The sequence below is a fragment of the Eurosta solidaginis genome, chromosome 2 (genome assembly GCF_040869045.1).
Source record: "Eurosta solidaginis isolate ZX-2024a chromosome 2, ASM4086904v1, whole genome shotgun sequence".
Lineage (NCBI taxonomy): Eukaryota > Metazoa > Arthropoda > Insecta > Diptera > Tephritidae > Eurosta > Eurosta solidaginis.
In genome coordinates, this window is record NC_090320.1 from 42,798,960 (window position 1) to 42,815,388 (window position 16,429).

Here is a 16,429-nt window from a genome sequence, read left to right on the forward strand (position 1 = left end):
CAAAATAACAAATCAAACGTATTTATTGATACTCTAGCGAAATGAAATGACGCATTTTGCTATACTTTTTCAAAATAACACTTCTTTGCAATTGTTTGTTTATTTATATGTGGGCGAATCCAAAATAAGGTCTATCACGGAACGAAAATCGAAAGTGGTCAAACTTTATTTCGATCAATTGGGATTAAAGGTCAAATGTGTGTATGATATGTAAATCAAATAGTTTATACTTCCCCCCCCCCCCCCCCCCCCCCACCATCCTGGACAGAGCAACATAATTTCAAAGAAACGCTTCATCGGTTTTGCAAATTTGATTGTTTTACTAACAAAATATAACACTCTTTCTTTATATTGTTGCGCTGTTAAACAGAGATCTATATTTTTGCGTTTAATAAAATTTTGTTTAGGTTTTTATTTAGCATTAAAAAAACTTTAGAAAACGGTGGTTTTATAAATTGATCCAGCTCTTATCTTTATTATTTTCCTAGTAAGCAAACGTCGACATGAAATTAGAAAAGCTTTCAGATGTTAGAGGTCTGTTTACTAAAATTTTTCCGGAAAGTTCGGGTAACATTTTTTATTGGTGTCTAAAATGTGCCAAGTCCCTTACCTCTCTTCCATTAGTTGATTCATATCTTGGCCTATAACTTTATTTCTGTTTAGCCAACGAACAAAACGTATGTTGTCAGATAGAGGGCATTTTGCGCAGTTAATAGATTCTTGGAGATGTTAGAGAAATCTTACAAAATATGACGAACATTTAAATTTTTGTATCTCTTATAATATTATCTCAGGAAAATCTAAAATCGGTTCGAATTTCAGCAAGATATGAATTTTAAAGATTAATGTAGGTTTTATTGGTGTATTCAAAAATTTCATAAGACACAAAAGAAAGCAGTACAAACTTGCCTGCATTTTCTTGTGAATCTTATCTGCTTGAAAAAAAAAAAATATATATATATATATTTGTCGACTAGAAAAGGTTAAATGGGAATATCTTATCCAAATTTCAATGAATTTATTATATTTGTGAGTTTTTGAACGCAAAATTATATATGGCCTCTTTAAAGTTTTGATTTATTTTGTACTTTTGTTCTATTTCTTCTATAAAACTAACATTTGTACATCGTTAGAAGCACAAGAACGTACTCTACTGAATGACATAAAATTGTATCGAAGAATAAACAGAGGGAAAGTTACACACCGATATACGTCTCCGCTTATGAAAAGGAGCTTTTGGGCCCTTAGCCCGGACTTTGAGGGCGTATTTGAAATTCCAGGTATGCTGATTCTGTTTTATATTGGAACGATTTTCTGTCATCTCTTGTCAAATTTGGAATGAGAACAAAAATCGACACTGATGATGGCACAACCCCGAAACCGGGTTTTCTCGAAACCAAATTTAACAAGGGATGACGGAAAATCGTTCCAATATACATCACTTACCCACCCTGTCGGAAAATCAACAAAACAAAATAAATCAGCTAATTTTGCTTACTCTACTAGACCTAAAACTTGATGTCTCGCAACGAATATATTTTCAATGCCATATAGTGTAATTCATTGAGAAAAATGTCGCGGAGAAAATACGACATAAAACTATTCCGAACCTCATCATATATGGTCATATGTATGCACTTACATTTTTGAGTTACCCACAATTGTTGCTTCAAATATTGTGGTATCTGCTCATATTCGTGTTTAAGCTGGTTGTAAAGCGTTCTAGTATCGATTCCATTGCCAAGGACTTGCCCATGTGTATTTGCAAAGTGTGTTATTAAGTTGGCACGTGTACAATGAAAAGTACATATTAGTTTTATGTCTTTTCAAGTTGGTAATATTCCATCGTACACTACTACAAAACCAGAGTTGAAAGCAGTGCTCTAAATTTTCAGCAACTACACTTACAACTTAAGCGGGCTGACATAATCAAGATCTTGCCTTAAGTATTAATAAGATGTTAATTTGTTAAAGATTTAAACGTCTGTTCATCTTTCCCATATTCGTAAAACTAGCCGATACCCGCAGGCGAGTCCACAAGAAGAAAATACAACATAAAACTATTGCGATATACCAATTTATGATTTTGAAAACAGTATCGAGACCATCCAGAAAATAATCTTTGAATATTCCCAACAAATCGCGAAAGGTTTACAGTCCCGGAAATAACCACACAGTGATATTTAGAAGGAATGGTATGCTGGATATCTTAAAATGGTGGGCTCCAATAGTCCCCTGAAATACTTTTTTTTTAAATGATTTTGAAATAGTTCTATTTATATTTCTTATTTGCTAATGTAAAAAGCAGAGCATTAAGATTAAATTTTGCAAAAGATACAACATTCCATTGACATGAATGGTTAGGTTAGGTTGGGATGGCCCCTTTTAGATAAAGCATCCACTTTTTTATTCCCATCTATTCCCTTATGCCCTGGTACCCAATATAGGTGTACTCTTGTCCACCTTGCACGGGGCGCTACTCACAAGGGGCGCCAAATGGTCCGAAAAGCAGAGCTTTCTGCATAATTTGTATTTTTATTATAACTGATTTCTGGAAAAAATGTTTTAACAAAAACTGTCAAACGTGAATCTGGAACACGATAGAGCGTCAGAAGACAAATGGTTAGCGTTATCGTCGATGGGCTATGTAATAGAACACTTGGAGCAATTAGCAGAGGACACTAACACCACAAGTAACAGCAGAAGCGAAGCTACGGTTATGTTGCAAAATATACTATTTTAGTTTCATAACATTAGTTCATTTCTGGTATGAAATTTTAAGAGGATTGATCGTGTGCAGCTCAGATTACAAGATCCGGGGATGAATTTTAGAGAAGCGTATCATGGTCTTAAATCATTACCGACTCAACTATCCGAAATGCGAGACACTCTCTGTGAAGAAGCAATAGAAAATGCGAAGTCTCTTTGTGAAAAATGGGATACCAATATAGTAAAACGTGTAAAAAGTCGCCGCAAAATGCCCGGACAATCGGTTAGAGATGTTGGTCTTTCCGCAGAATGTGAAATTTCTCGCGTTATGAAAAGTGTTCGATCGTCTCCAACAAGAAATACGTGCAAGATTTACACGACTAAATGACCTTAATTTTAAATTTGAATTTCTCTTGGACGTTGAAAGTTTTAAGAACTTTGTTGAATTTTATAATACAGATTTCGATGAAACAGAACTTTTCATCGAAATATGTGACTGCAAAGTATTACTTCGCAATAGAAAGGAAATCGAACCTAAAGCTCAGTTAGTATTACATACTTTTATAATCTCGTATCAAGAAGATGCTTTTCCAAACTTGCTAGTGGCACTTCAAATAATCTTGACTGTCTCAGTATCAAGTGATAGCTGCAAACGTTCATTCAGCAAATTAAAAAAATATTTTTCACCGGGCGCAAGAAAACCTCACTACGGCACTGATTCGAGGTGCGTTTGTGACACACCCTAACATATTTAATTTGCTTATATAAAATAACCAAGTGCAGCAGGGTATAAAGACGAATAAGCAATAACAGAAAAAATGCTGCTGCAATTTTCAGCTGGAGATGAGCCATCTCGAAAACGCAAGAAAAAATATTGCAACGATTTTTGGAAAATTCCTGATTATTATGCAGCTCCTGTTAACGTTCCAATCGCTGAACTGTCGAATAAATAACTCAAATATTCAGTATGGCAAGTTTTTCTTTATTTAGCATTCTACTATATAATATGTAGTACAATTACAATACTCCGTTCATCAATTATAGCATTTCAAATCAAACTGATTCCTTATTCCTCAGCTTGCGCTGCGGTTCCACTAAGGTCTAGACTTTTCACGAACAACTGCTTGTTTATTTCTCTTTATGTATTACGTATTCACCGTATTCTTCTAGTTATATACGTGTGCAACTATGTGAGTAATAGCCCTGCAAAAATTCGTTCGATTAATCCCTAATGAGATTGGTCTCCGATTGTCCTCATTTGTCTACATTTGGGCATCATTGATCCCCTCCAGTCCTTTTCTGGTTGATTTGGGATTAGTCAGCTTGAAATCTATGTAACCAATTTTAAGAAATATTAAAAAACTGCAACGAAATGAGTGAAATAATAAAGATTACAGGTGATTAAATCGAATTATTTAAGAATAAAAAGAAAATCAAAAAATGTGTCTTGCTGAACTTTGATTTTAAAATTTTTACATAGAAATTGTAAAAATATTTATGAGAAATAAAAATATAATGGTGCAGCGCAATTATTTGACTATATATTGATTAGGTAACTGCTTTTCTGCCAACTTTGCAATACAAGAAATGTGCGCTCCCCTTGTATATTTAGCTCTGCATTCATTTTAAATATAGATGAGGGCACGTTTTTCTCCTAATGCCAGTCAAATAGTGTGCTAACATCTTGCTCACTATCACTCTTTAACTTTTTTTTTTAATTTTCACATCTTTAATACGTCCAATACTTGAGTACTGCTCGTGTGTCTGATGAATTATATACAGCGAATTGTTTTTAATTTTCGCACTCCGGGGCCTTATCATCATTACCTTCATCTACCACCAAACAAAAATAGGCTGCTTCTTATTAGTTTGTCAACTTTGGAAAACCGAAAAATATTACTTGGGGTAATTTTCCTTCACAAGCTCATCATCGGTGAGATGGACTCCTCTTACCTTGTCAGTCACCTAAACTTCGCTGTCCCTAGAAGAACATTTAGATACTATATGCCTTTCCACCTATCAACTTGCCGGCAAAATTTTGTTAAAAATAATCCCTTGCATAATTGGTGCTCGAACTATAATGATTTGTATAACTGCATCAGCATGGAATATTCTTTTACTGCTTTGCATAACTCAATACTCTCATACCTGACCTAAGGAAGAGTGACCATGTCCTACAAATAATTGATAACTCTGACAGCATGGTATTTCAAATGTTTCCCAAAAAGTTCTCTAATCGAATTCTAACCTAGTTCTTGGTGTGTATTTGGTAGAGGTAAATGAGTGTAGTCAAGCAAGGTTGGCGATAGACTAAAAACAATTTATTAAAATTTACCATCTTACTCTCTACTTAGATATACGGTTATGTTACACACCAAATATTAGTGCTAGTACTTATAAAGTATGTATATATATTTATATATATACTAGCAGACCCGGCAGACGTTGTTCTGCCCTAAATTTGGCCTATCTACATACATTTTAAAAAGCTTTTTCCGTCTAACTCTGCCCTACCCCTCTACACTTTTTCCTAATTTTTTTATTCACTCCTCCCTCCGTCTTTTTCGCTTCATCTCCATCTTTGTCTCATTCTATCTCTTTCTCAGTCTCCTTCTCTCTTTTCTCTTTTCTCAAGTTTTTCTCCTTCTTCTTCATCTGTTATTGCCAGTCCCAGAGGGTGGTATGTATTTTGTTCCAGTCCAATTCCGAGTCTCAGTCCCAGTCCCATTCCGAGTCTCAGTCTCAGTCCCAGTCCTAGTCTTAATCCCAATCCCAATCCCAGTCCGTCTCTGGTATACTTCCCGGAAAAAAGCATCGTAAATACTAATATAGGAAAATATATATACGAAATTTCAGGCAAATCAAATAGGACGCATGCATATTTATCAGTTTTGCCAGGTTGATGCGACTAAATCGAATATCACAATGAACTTTAGAGCTCTCAGCAACAACTTTCATTTGATATCCATAATACACACACATTCTAGGAGTATCCGGGCCCATGTTTTGGCCTATATCTCGAGACCCTAGTCACTCAGCGGTGTAAAACTTACTCTGTACTAAAGCATACATCAACAACTTCAATTTGATACCCATAATGTAAAAACACATTCTAGGTGTATCCGGGTCCATGTTTTGGCCTATATCTCGAGACCGTAGTCACCCAGCGGTGTAAGACTTACTCTGTACTAAAGCATACATCAACAGCTTCAATTTGATACCCATAATGTAATAACACATTCTAGGTGTATCCGGGTCCACGTTTTGGGCTATATCGCTATATAGCTTTCCTTTGATATCCATATTGTACAAACACATTCTAGGGGTACCCGGGTCCACGTTTTGGGCTATATGTCGAGGCCCTAGCCTCCCAGTTGTATGAAAATTATCCTGTACTATAGCACTCATCAACAGCTTTCATGTGATATCCATATTTTATAAACACATTCTAGGGGTACCCGGGTCCACGTTTTGGGCTATATCTCGAGACCCCAGCCTCCCAGTTTAATGAAAATTATCCTGTACTATAGCACTCATCAACAGCTTTCATTTGATATCCATATTGTATAAACACATTCTTGGGGAATCGGGGTCCACGTTTTTTCCTATATCTCGAGACCTAGTCACCTAGGGGTATGGAAATTATCCTGTACTATAGCACTCATAAAGAGGTTTCATTTGATATCCATATTGTATAAACACATTCTAGGGGTACCCGGGTCCACGTTTTGATCTCAAGACCCTAGACACGTAGCGAAAAAAATGGTAGACGTTGGCCGATTCTCAGACCTACCCAATATGCTCACAAAATTTCATGAGAATCGGTTCAGCCGTTTCGGAGGAGTTCAGCCTCTAAACCGTGACAGAAGAATTTTATATATTAGATATATCAGTTCTCTAATCTAGTTTTCCATAAGAGATACACTAGAGCACTAGTTTTAGATACTGTGTATGCTGGGATGGTAGTAGCGTGCTCCGCCAAACACATTGAAGCTCCTCGGTTAAAGTCCCTTGCAAAGCAACATCAACAACTTAGAAAACAGTTGTTTCAATTGGAAAATAAGTTCTTCTAAGCGGGATTGCCCCTAAACAGTGGTTTTGCAAACACCCCGAATGTATTTCTGTCGGCATTATATATACATGTAGGTGCCTCCAATTTGCAATAAAAATTAAAAAGAAGCACAACGCAACATTGAAATCGAAGTTTAGGCTTAAATTTCCTTGGTGATAAAACGCGCCAAGTATTTTTTCTTAAATAGTGGCACCGCTTTCCGAGGGTTTTCTATAAAGATCGATCAGTGCGACATCCAGCGACACCTATTGCCAAAGTGATATCCTATTTTGGTAAAATATTGCTTCTTTAATTAAAGGCCCTGGAAGACTTGCCCAATTCGAACCATATTTTCACATAATCATAGATAAATGAATGTATATTGGCATCGCTTATTGGTGTATTAACCCAAAAAATGTCATAACTTCATAAAATAGAAAATACAAAAAATTTCAGAACGAAAACTATAATCCACAAAATGTGAATAAATTCGCCAACGAAAAAATTTATAGATTATGGCTATGACGGAAAACCAAAAACTAATTGGTTGGCTATGGTATCGTTATGACTAAGGCGTCATTCAATGGCTTCAATAACCGCTTAGATTGACTTCCATAGAATTCGTTTGATCAGCTGTTTTACACAGCACTTACCAGGGCCTTAAAGTAGTCATTCCGCAATTTTGTTTTCATCTCATGATCTATTCACACACGAGGGAACTTTAAAGTTGTGATCAAAGTTTGGTCTCACAACTTAATTCATTTACATGCGTCATACTTTCATTGTATACAATAAAAATTATTTGTTTACACACAATTATAGCAATTTATTAGTACATGATACAAGGAAAAAAATCATCATTTCGGCTGCTGAGCGGAATATCACCATATTTCAATTGCTTTTTCGAAAACGCCTTATCACAAAATTTTCCAAATTCTGCGCTCAGTCGTGTTATGCTTGAAACCGAATGCCGAGCGACGACGATATACGCAGCGTCGTCGGGCGATGACATTTTTCAAATTACGCCCAGACATTTCGTCTACTTAAAACACAATGCCGGGCGAAATTTACGCTGTTTATTCAGAGTGGCTATTATTTGGAAATAAAGATGAAAACAATTAAAACTTTTTTAATTCTCTGCTTTAGCACTTGACTGCTAAAACACGCCCAAAATGTTAAGAAATTAACAAAACAAAACAAAAGTGTTAAGAAATTAAATTAAAAATTATATGTAAAGAAAAAAAAAATTGTTTTTGGATATTATGTTTTCTTTTTTTATACTTAAAAAGTTGAACAGCAGCTACCCTTGGTATGTTTGTCGTCATCGCCCGGCGGCGACGATAGAAATAAGCCTATCGTCGCAAAATGACGTCGCATAAATTTCGCTCTTGACGTTCATTGTGTTCACCTTCAGGTAATTATGGGGATTCTATTTTTGACAAGGCGATGTTCGTCGCGTTTATTTCGCGGTGTCGGGGCATTGTGTTTCAAGCTTTAAAGTGATATTCCGAGTAACGGTCAATTAATAATAACACCCTACAGTTACATTTTGGATATTATAAAGTCTCGAACTATTGGTCTTGTTACATCTATATATATAACCGGATAATTTTCGAGTTTACACGTATTTTGTTCCACCGCACAAAGTCGTCCATTCAGAATTCCTGCTGCTCCCGAGTCTCCAAAAGATGCATCTTTTCCACTACGTCCGGCACACAAGATTATTTGTGCAAAATATGGAGGTATTGTTATATTCGCATATGCATTCCTACAGTCTTGTATTTGCACGGACGTAGTTCTCAAAAGAGGAGAATCAGTTTCACCGTTTGCATCTAACGAACCCCATCCACTAATTTGCATCCATAAGCCCGGCACTATTTGAGCATTGCAAAGTAATATTATTCGTGCTGCATTATTCAATCGGAAGGGTATATCCACTTTAGCAATAGCTATATCCATATATTTTGTTGCTGGATTATAATCATGATGAACATGTTTATCCACCACACAGCGTCGTTGCCCTATATCTGTGTTTATATTGGTTGCACCAGCTAGTATGGCAAGATCCTCCAGACGTTTATCTGCTACGCAATGCGCAGCTGTAACCACCGATTTGATACTGACTATGGAACCAACGCAATTATAGGTGCGTTTATGGAATATTGCGACTGTATGTGGGCTGTATGTGATATCTATATCTACCCCCTCTATAATGCGATATTCCGCATTCGTATATCTTGAAATGCTGTTAAGCAGTACAAAAAGCAGCGCGAAATTATTTCGTAGATTCATTTTATTTTAAACCCTTTTCTATTACTTTTTAATATAAAGTACACCGAGATAAATTTTGCGAGCACTATTTATACCTAATTGAGTTCAGGAATAAAAAATAAGATTCCAGGAACTTGAAATAACACAAATACATCTAAATTTGAGTTAAAGCTATTCAAGGTCAATCTTGTTATACTCAGCGTTCTTTTCACACAGACTGTATTAACTTTGGTAAAATAACGTGAATAAACGAATCGAGATAAATATAGACTTCCATATATCAAAATGCTGAGGATGAAAAAAGGAACGGATTTAGCCATGGCCGCCCATCCGTCCCTCCATATGTCGGTGCAGACGATAACTTGAGCAAATATTGAGAATAAAATATCGCAATTTGGTACATGGGTTCCTTGGAGCTCATCTCACATCGCTATTAAAAATTAGGGAAATCGGATGGTAACCACGCCCAGTTTTTACATATATAACATTTTGGAAAGCACATAAAACCTGATTATTGGACTGATATTAAGACTCTTGAATTTCTTTTGAAAATGGGCATGACACCGCCCACTTGTGATAAAATCAATTTTACAAATATTATTAGTCATAAATAAAAAAAACCGTTAAACCTATCATAACAAAATTCGACAGAGAGATTGCCTTTACTATAAAATAATCGGTGATGGACCACACCCATTTTTATATAAAAGATTTTTAAATGGGTCGTGGACTAGAATAATAAGCTATATCTTAGCGAATAGTTGTGTATCAATGTTATTTCACTTATCAAGTTTTATTGTAAGAGGAAATTAGGAGACATCATTTTTAATTGGCGGAGCCACGCCCCTATTCCGATCAAGCATTACAAAACATTTCTTGAGCCATGCTAAGTATATAATATTCGGTTACACCCAAACTTAGACTCCCTTACTTGTTTTTTGTTTGTTTTAATTAAGTGAACATACATACTTCGATATTTTGTTATTTTAGCTAAATGAAATGACGCATTTTGCTATACTTTTTCCAAACAATATTTCTTTGCAATTGATTGTTTATTTATACGTGGACGAATCCCAAATAAGGTCCGTCATGACCGGGAAATGAAAAGTGGTCAGACTTTTTTTCTATCAATTGGGATTAAAGCTCAAATACTTGTATGATGTGGAAAGAGACAGAGAAACATAATTTCAAATAAAGACTTCATCGATTTTGCAAATTTGAATGTTTTACGTTTTACTAAGAAAATATAACGTTCATTCTTTATATTATTGCTGTTAATAAAATTTTGTCTAAACTTTTATTTATTCAGTTTTATTATTTTCCTAGAAGCAAACGTCGACATGAAATTAAAAAAGCTTTCAGATGTTAAATAGGTTTGTTTACTAAAATATTTCCGGAAAGTTCGGGTAACATTTTTCATTGGTGTCTAGAATTTGTCAAGTCCATTACCTCTCTTCCATTAGTTGATCCATATATTGGCCTATAACTTTATTTCTGTTTAGCCAACGAACAAAACTTATATGCTGTCAGAAAGAGGACATTTTGTGCTTTCCGCAGTTAATGATTCCTGGAGATGTTGGAAAAATCTTACAAAACATGATGAAAATTTAAATTGTTGTATCTCTTTTTTTTTATATACACAAAGAATTATCTGAGGAAATCTTAAATCAGTTCTGATTTCAACAAGATATGAATTTTAGAGATTAGTTTAAGTTTTATTGGTGTATTAAACAATTTCATATGAAGACGCAAAAGAAAGCAGTACAAAATAACTTGCATTTTTCTTGTGAATCTTATCTGCCTGAAAAAAAATATATATATATGTATATATATTTGCAGACTATATCTTAGCGAAATATAGTTTTAATTAAAGTATTTAGCGACCTTTTTGTGTTATACAAATTTGTTTTTTTCCGGCTCTAGGTCACATTTTTGAATAAAAGCACGTAAGTATTTTTCTTATACACCAATATATTTCGGTTACTCAACGGTAACCGTCTTCAAGGTGACTGTTGACAAAAATTAGACATTTAATCAAAAATCAATTAACAATTAATCTAATATATATTATAAATGGCAAAGTTTGGATGTTAAGATGTTTGGATGTTTGGATGTTTGGATGTTTAGATGTTTGGATGTTTGGATGTTTGGATGTTTGGATGTTTGGATGTTTGGATGTTTGGATGTTTGTCCAGACGTTTGTCTTTGTGACTCAATAACGCAAGAACGGCTGGACCGATTTGGATGAAATTTTGCACACATATAGCCAATAGTCTAGAAGGATCTACTAGCTATATATTTTTCAAAAGGGGCGTGGTCCCCGCCCCCTAGGAACAGTTATAATTTAATTATTATATTTTTTCGTCTTTGCGTCTGAATCACGCCAGAATGGCTACACGGATTTTGATGAAATTTGGGACACAGACAGTAGTCTACTAGCGAAATTTTTTTCGAACATGGAAAGAGGGGTAGGGGTCCCACGACCCTTCGAGAAATTATTTTTCATAATTTTTACACATTATAACTTTACGTATACTGGCCTTCACCAATATCACAGACTCAAGGGGTCAAATAAGTCGAGGGCTTACAAAGTAAGCAGTGACACCCTCCGCCCGCCCCCCTTTTTCTCCCCCTCTGGTGTAAAATCCATAAATTGTTATAACTCAATCTAAATTTTCTCCTAAATCAATAGTTTTTGGTATCTGGTACATACAGAACGAGATCTAGACAATTTTGGAGGAACGATCAGTGGTCCTCTCCTCTACTCCCGCCATCCGCCCTCCATCAATTGTTTTTATTAGCACGCTTTTATTAGCTTTACCTGTATGTTTCTATCTAACTTTTTATTCGCTCCAATGCGCCTGCTGCCTTATTAACATGGTTTTATAATTAGCTTCACCTTATTTGTAATCCCGTAAGGGTCATATCGAGACCCTTCCGGGATCATTTCTGGATGGTTTTCAGGATCGGTCCGGGATTACGCCGGGGTAATTTCGGGACTTTTTCGGGACTATTTCGGGATCATTTTGGGACCCTTCCGGGATCATTTCTGTATAGTTTACGGGATCCGTCCGGGATCCCGTCGGGGTTATTTTGGAACATTTTCGGGACTATTCCGGAATCATTTCGGGACTATTTTGCGATCATTTGGGGACCCTTCCGGCATCATTTCTGGATGGTTTTCGGGATCCGTGCGGGATCTCGTCGGGGTCATATGGGGACTTTTTCGGGATCATTTGGGGGCTCTTCCGGCATCATTTCTGGATGATTTTCGGGATCCGTCCGGGATATCGTCGGGGTCATTTGGGGACTTTTTCGGGATCATTTGGGGGCTCTTCCGGCATCATTTCTGGATGGTTTTCGGGATCAGTCCGGGATCTCGCCGGGGTCATTTGGGGACTTTTTCGGGATCATTTTGGGGCTCATCCGGCATCATTTCTGGATGGTTTTCGGGATCCGTCCGGGATCCCGTCGGGGTCATTTCTGGACTTTTTCGCGACTAATACGGGATCATTTGGGAACCCTTTCGGCATCATTTCTGGATGGTTTTCGGGATCCGTCCGGGATCCCGTCGGGGTCATTTCGGGACTTGTTCGCGACTAATACCGGATCATTTGGGAACCCTTTCGGCATCATTTCTGGATGGTTTTCGGGATCCGTCCGGGATCCCATTAGGGTAATTTCGGGACTATTAGGGGATCATTTGGGAACCTTTCCGGCATCATTTCTGGATAATTTTCGGGATCCGTCCGGGATGCCGACGAGGTCATTTCGGGACTATTTCGGGATCATTTGGGATACCTACCGGCATCATTTCTGGATGTTTTTTGGGATTCGTCCGGGATTCCGTCGTGGTCCTTTCGGGACTTTTTTTCGACTAATACGGGATCATTTGCGGACCCTTTCGGCATCATTTCTGGATAGTTGTCGGGATCCCGTCACGGTCATTTCGGGACTATTAGGGGATCATTTGAGGACCTTTCCGGCATCATTTCTGTATTGTTTTCGGAATCCTTTCGGGATCCCGTCAGGGTCATTTTGGGACTTTTTCGGGGCTAATACGGGATCATTTGGGGATCCTCTAGGGTTGTTTCGTGACTTTTTCTGTTTTATTTCGGGATCATTTGGGGACCCTTCCGGCATAATTTCTTGATGGTTTGCCGGATCCATCAGGGTCATTTCGGGACCATTTTGGGATCATTTGGGGACCCTTCCGAGATCATTTCTGGATCCGTCCGGGATGCCGTAGGAGCCATTTCGGAATTTTTTGTTACTTTTCCGGGATAGTTTTTGGACCCTTCCGGGATCATTTCTGGATCTGTGCGGGATCCCATCTGGGTCATTTCCGGACTATTTCGGGATCATTTTGGGATCCTTCCGGAATCATTTCTGTATGGTTTTCGCGATCCGTCGTTGATTCCCTCAGAGCCATTTCGGAACCTTTTCTGGAGTATGTCGGGGTCATTTGGGGACTTTTTCGGGATCATTTGGGGCTCTTCCGGCATCATTTCTGGATGGTTTTCGGGATCCGTGCGGGATCTCGTCGGGGTCATTTGGGGACTTTTTCGGGATCATTTGGGGGCTCTTCCGGCATCATTTTTGGATGGTTTTCGGGATCCGTCCGGGATATCGTCGGGGTCATTTGGGGACTTTTTCGGGATCATTTGAGGGCGCTTCCGGCATCATTTCTGGATGGTTTTCGGGATCCGTCCGGGATCCCATCAGGGTAATTTCGGGACTATTAGGGGATCATTTGTGGACCTTTCCGGCATCATTTCTGGATAATTTTCGGTATCCGTCCGGGATGCCGACGAGGTCATTTCGGGATTATTTCGGGATCATTTGGGATACCTACCGGCATCATTTCTGGATGGTTTTTGGGATTCGTCCGGGATCCCGTCGGGGTCATTTCGGGACTTTTTCTCGACTAATACGGGATCATTTGCGGACCCTTTCGGCATAATTTCTGGATAGTTGTCGAGATCCGTTCGGGATCCCGTCACGGTCATTTCGGAACTATTAGGGGATCATTTGAGGACCTTTCCGGCATCATTTCTGGATAGTTTTTGGAATCCTTTCGGGATCCCGTCAGGGTCATTTCGGGGCTTTTTCGGAATCATTTCAGGAATCGCCCGGGAACCCGTCAGGGTAATTTCTGGACTTTTCCGAGACTATTTCGGGATCATTTTGGGACCTTCCCAAGATCATTTCTGGATGGATTTCGGGATTTGTCCGGGATGCCCTCAGGGTCATTTTGGGACTATTAGGTGAGCATTTGAGGACCGTTCCGGCATCACTTCTGGATGGTTTTCGGTATCCGTTCAGATTCCCGTCGGAATAATTGCGGGACTTTTTCGGGATCATTGGGGTCCCTTCCAAAATCATTTCTGGATGGTTTTTGGGATTCGTCCGGCATCCCGTCGGGGTCATTTCGGGACTTTTTCTCGACTAATACGGGATCATTTGCGGGCCCTTTTGGTATCATTTCTGGATAGTTGTCGGGATCCGTTCGGGATCCCGTCAGGGTCTTTTCGGAACTATTGGGAGATCATTTGAGGACCTTTCCGGCATCATTTCTGGTTAGTTTTCGGGATCCTTTCCGGGTCCTATCAGGGTCATTTCAGGACTTTTTCGGCATCATTTAAGATTGGTTTTCAGGATTCGTCCGGTATCCGTCAGGGTAATTTCTGGACTTTTCCCAGACTATTTCGGGATAATTTTGGGACCCTCCCAAGATCATTTCTGGATGGATTTCGGGATCTGTCCGTGATGCCGTCAGGGTCATTTTGGGACTATTAGGTGATCATTTGAGGACCTTTTCGGCATCACTTCTGGATGGTTTTCGGTATCCGCTCAGGATCCCGTCGGAATTATTGCGGGACTTTTTCGGGATCATTTGGTGTCCCTTCCGGCATCATTTCTGGCTGGATTTTGGGATTCGTCCGGCATCCCGTCGGGTTCATTTCGGGACTTTTTCTCGACTAATACGGGATCATTTGCGGGCCCTTTCGGCATCATTCAGATAGTTGTCGGGATCCGTTCGGGATCCCGTCAAGGTCTTTTCGGAACTATTAGGTGATCATTTGAGGACATTTCCGGCATCATTTCTGGATAGTTTTCGGGATCCTTTCGGGGTCCAGTCAGGGTCATTTCGGGACTTTTTCGGTCTCATTTAGAGATGGCTTTCAGGATTCGTCCGGGAACCCGTCAGGGTAAATTCTGAACTTTTCCGAGACTATTTCGGGATAATTTTGGGACCTTCCCAAGATCATTTCTGGATGGATTTTGGGATCAGTCCGGGATGCCGTCAGGGTCATTTTGGTATTAGGTGATAATTTGAGGACCTTTCCGGCATCACTTCTGGATGGTTATCGGTATCCGATCAGGATCCCCTCGGAATCATTGCGGGACTTTTTCGGGATCATTTGGGGTCCCTCCCAAGATCATTTCTGGATGGATTTCGGGATCTGTCCGGGATCCCGTCAGGGTCATTTAGGGGTGCGTTCGAGATCCCGTCAGGGTCATTTCGGGACTTCTTCGGGAATATATCGGGATCATTTCTGGATGGTTTATGGGATCCGTCCATGACCCCTTAAGGGTAATTTCGGGACTATTAGGTGATCATTTGAGGACCTTTCCGGCGTCACTTCTGGATGATTTTCGGTATCCGTTCGGGATCCCGTCGGAATCAATGCGGGACTTTTACGGAATCATTTGGGATTCCCTCCGGCATCATTTCTGGATGGTTTTCAGGATTTGTCCGGGATCCCGTCGGGGTTATTTCGGGACCTTTTCGGGGCTAATACGGGATCATTTGGGGATCCTCTAGGGGTCGTTTCGTGACTTTTTCTGTATTATTTCGGGATCATTTTGGGGCCCTTTCGGCATAATTTCTTGATGGTTTGCCGGATCCATCAGGGTCATTGCGGGACCATTTTGGGATCATTTGGGGACCCTTCCGAGATCATTTCTGGATCCGTCCGGGATGCCGTAGGAGCCATTTCGGGATTTTTTGTTACTTTTCCGGGATAGTTTTTGCACCCTTCCGGGATCATTTCTGGATCTGTGCGGGATCCCATCTGGGTCAATTCCGGACTATTTCGGGATCATTTTGGAATCCTTCCGGAATAATTTCTGTATGGTTTTCGCGATCCATCGTGGATCCCCTCGGAGCCATTTCGGAACTTTTTCTGGAGTTAGTCGGGATAATTTAGGGACCCTTCCTGGATATTTTCTGGATGGTTTCTGAGATTCGTCCGGGAGCCCGTAAGGGTAATTTCGGAAATTTTTCGGGACTATTTCGGGATCAATTTGGTACCCTTCAGGCATCATTTCTGTGTGGTTATCTGGATAAGTCTAGAATCGTGTCGTTGTCATTTCGGGTTTTTTTGGGACTAC

General features: G+C 39.1%; 1 protein-coding gene across 13 annotated transcripts in view; it reads right to left on the reverse strand.

Moving 5' to 3' along the window:
* Positions 1–16,429, reverse strand: part of LOC137239611 (uncharacterized) — a 667,247-nt gene that overhangs the window by 616,041 nt on the left and 34,777 nt on the right. The window lies entirely within an intron of this gene.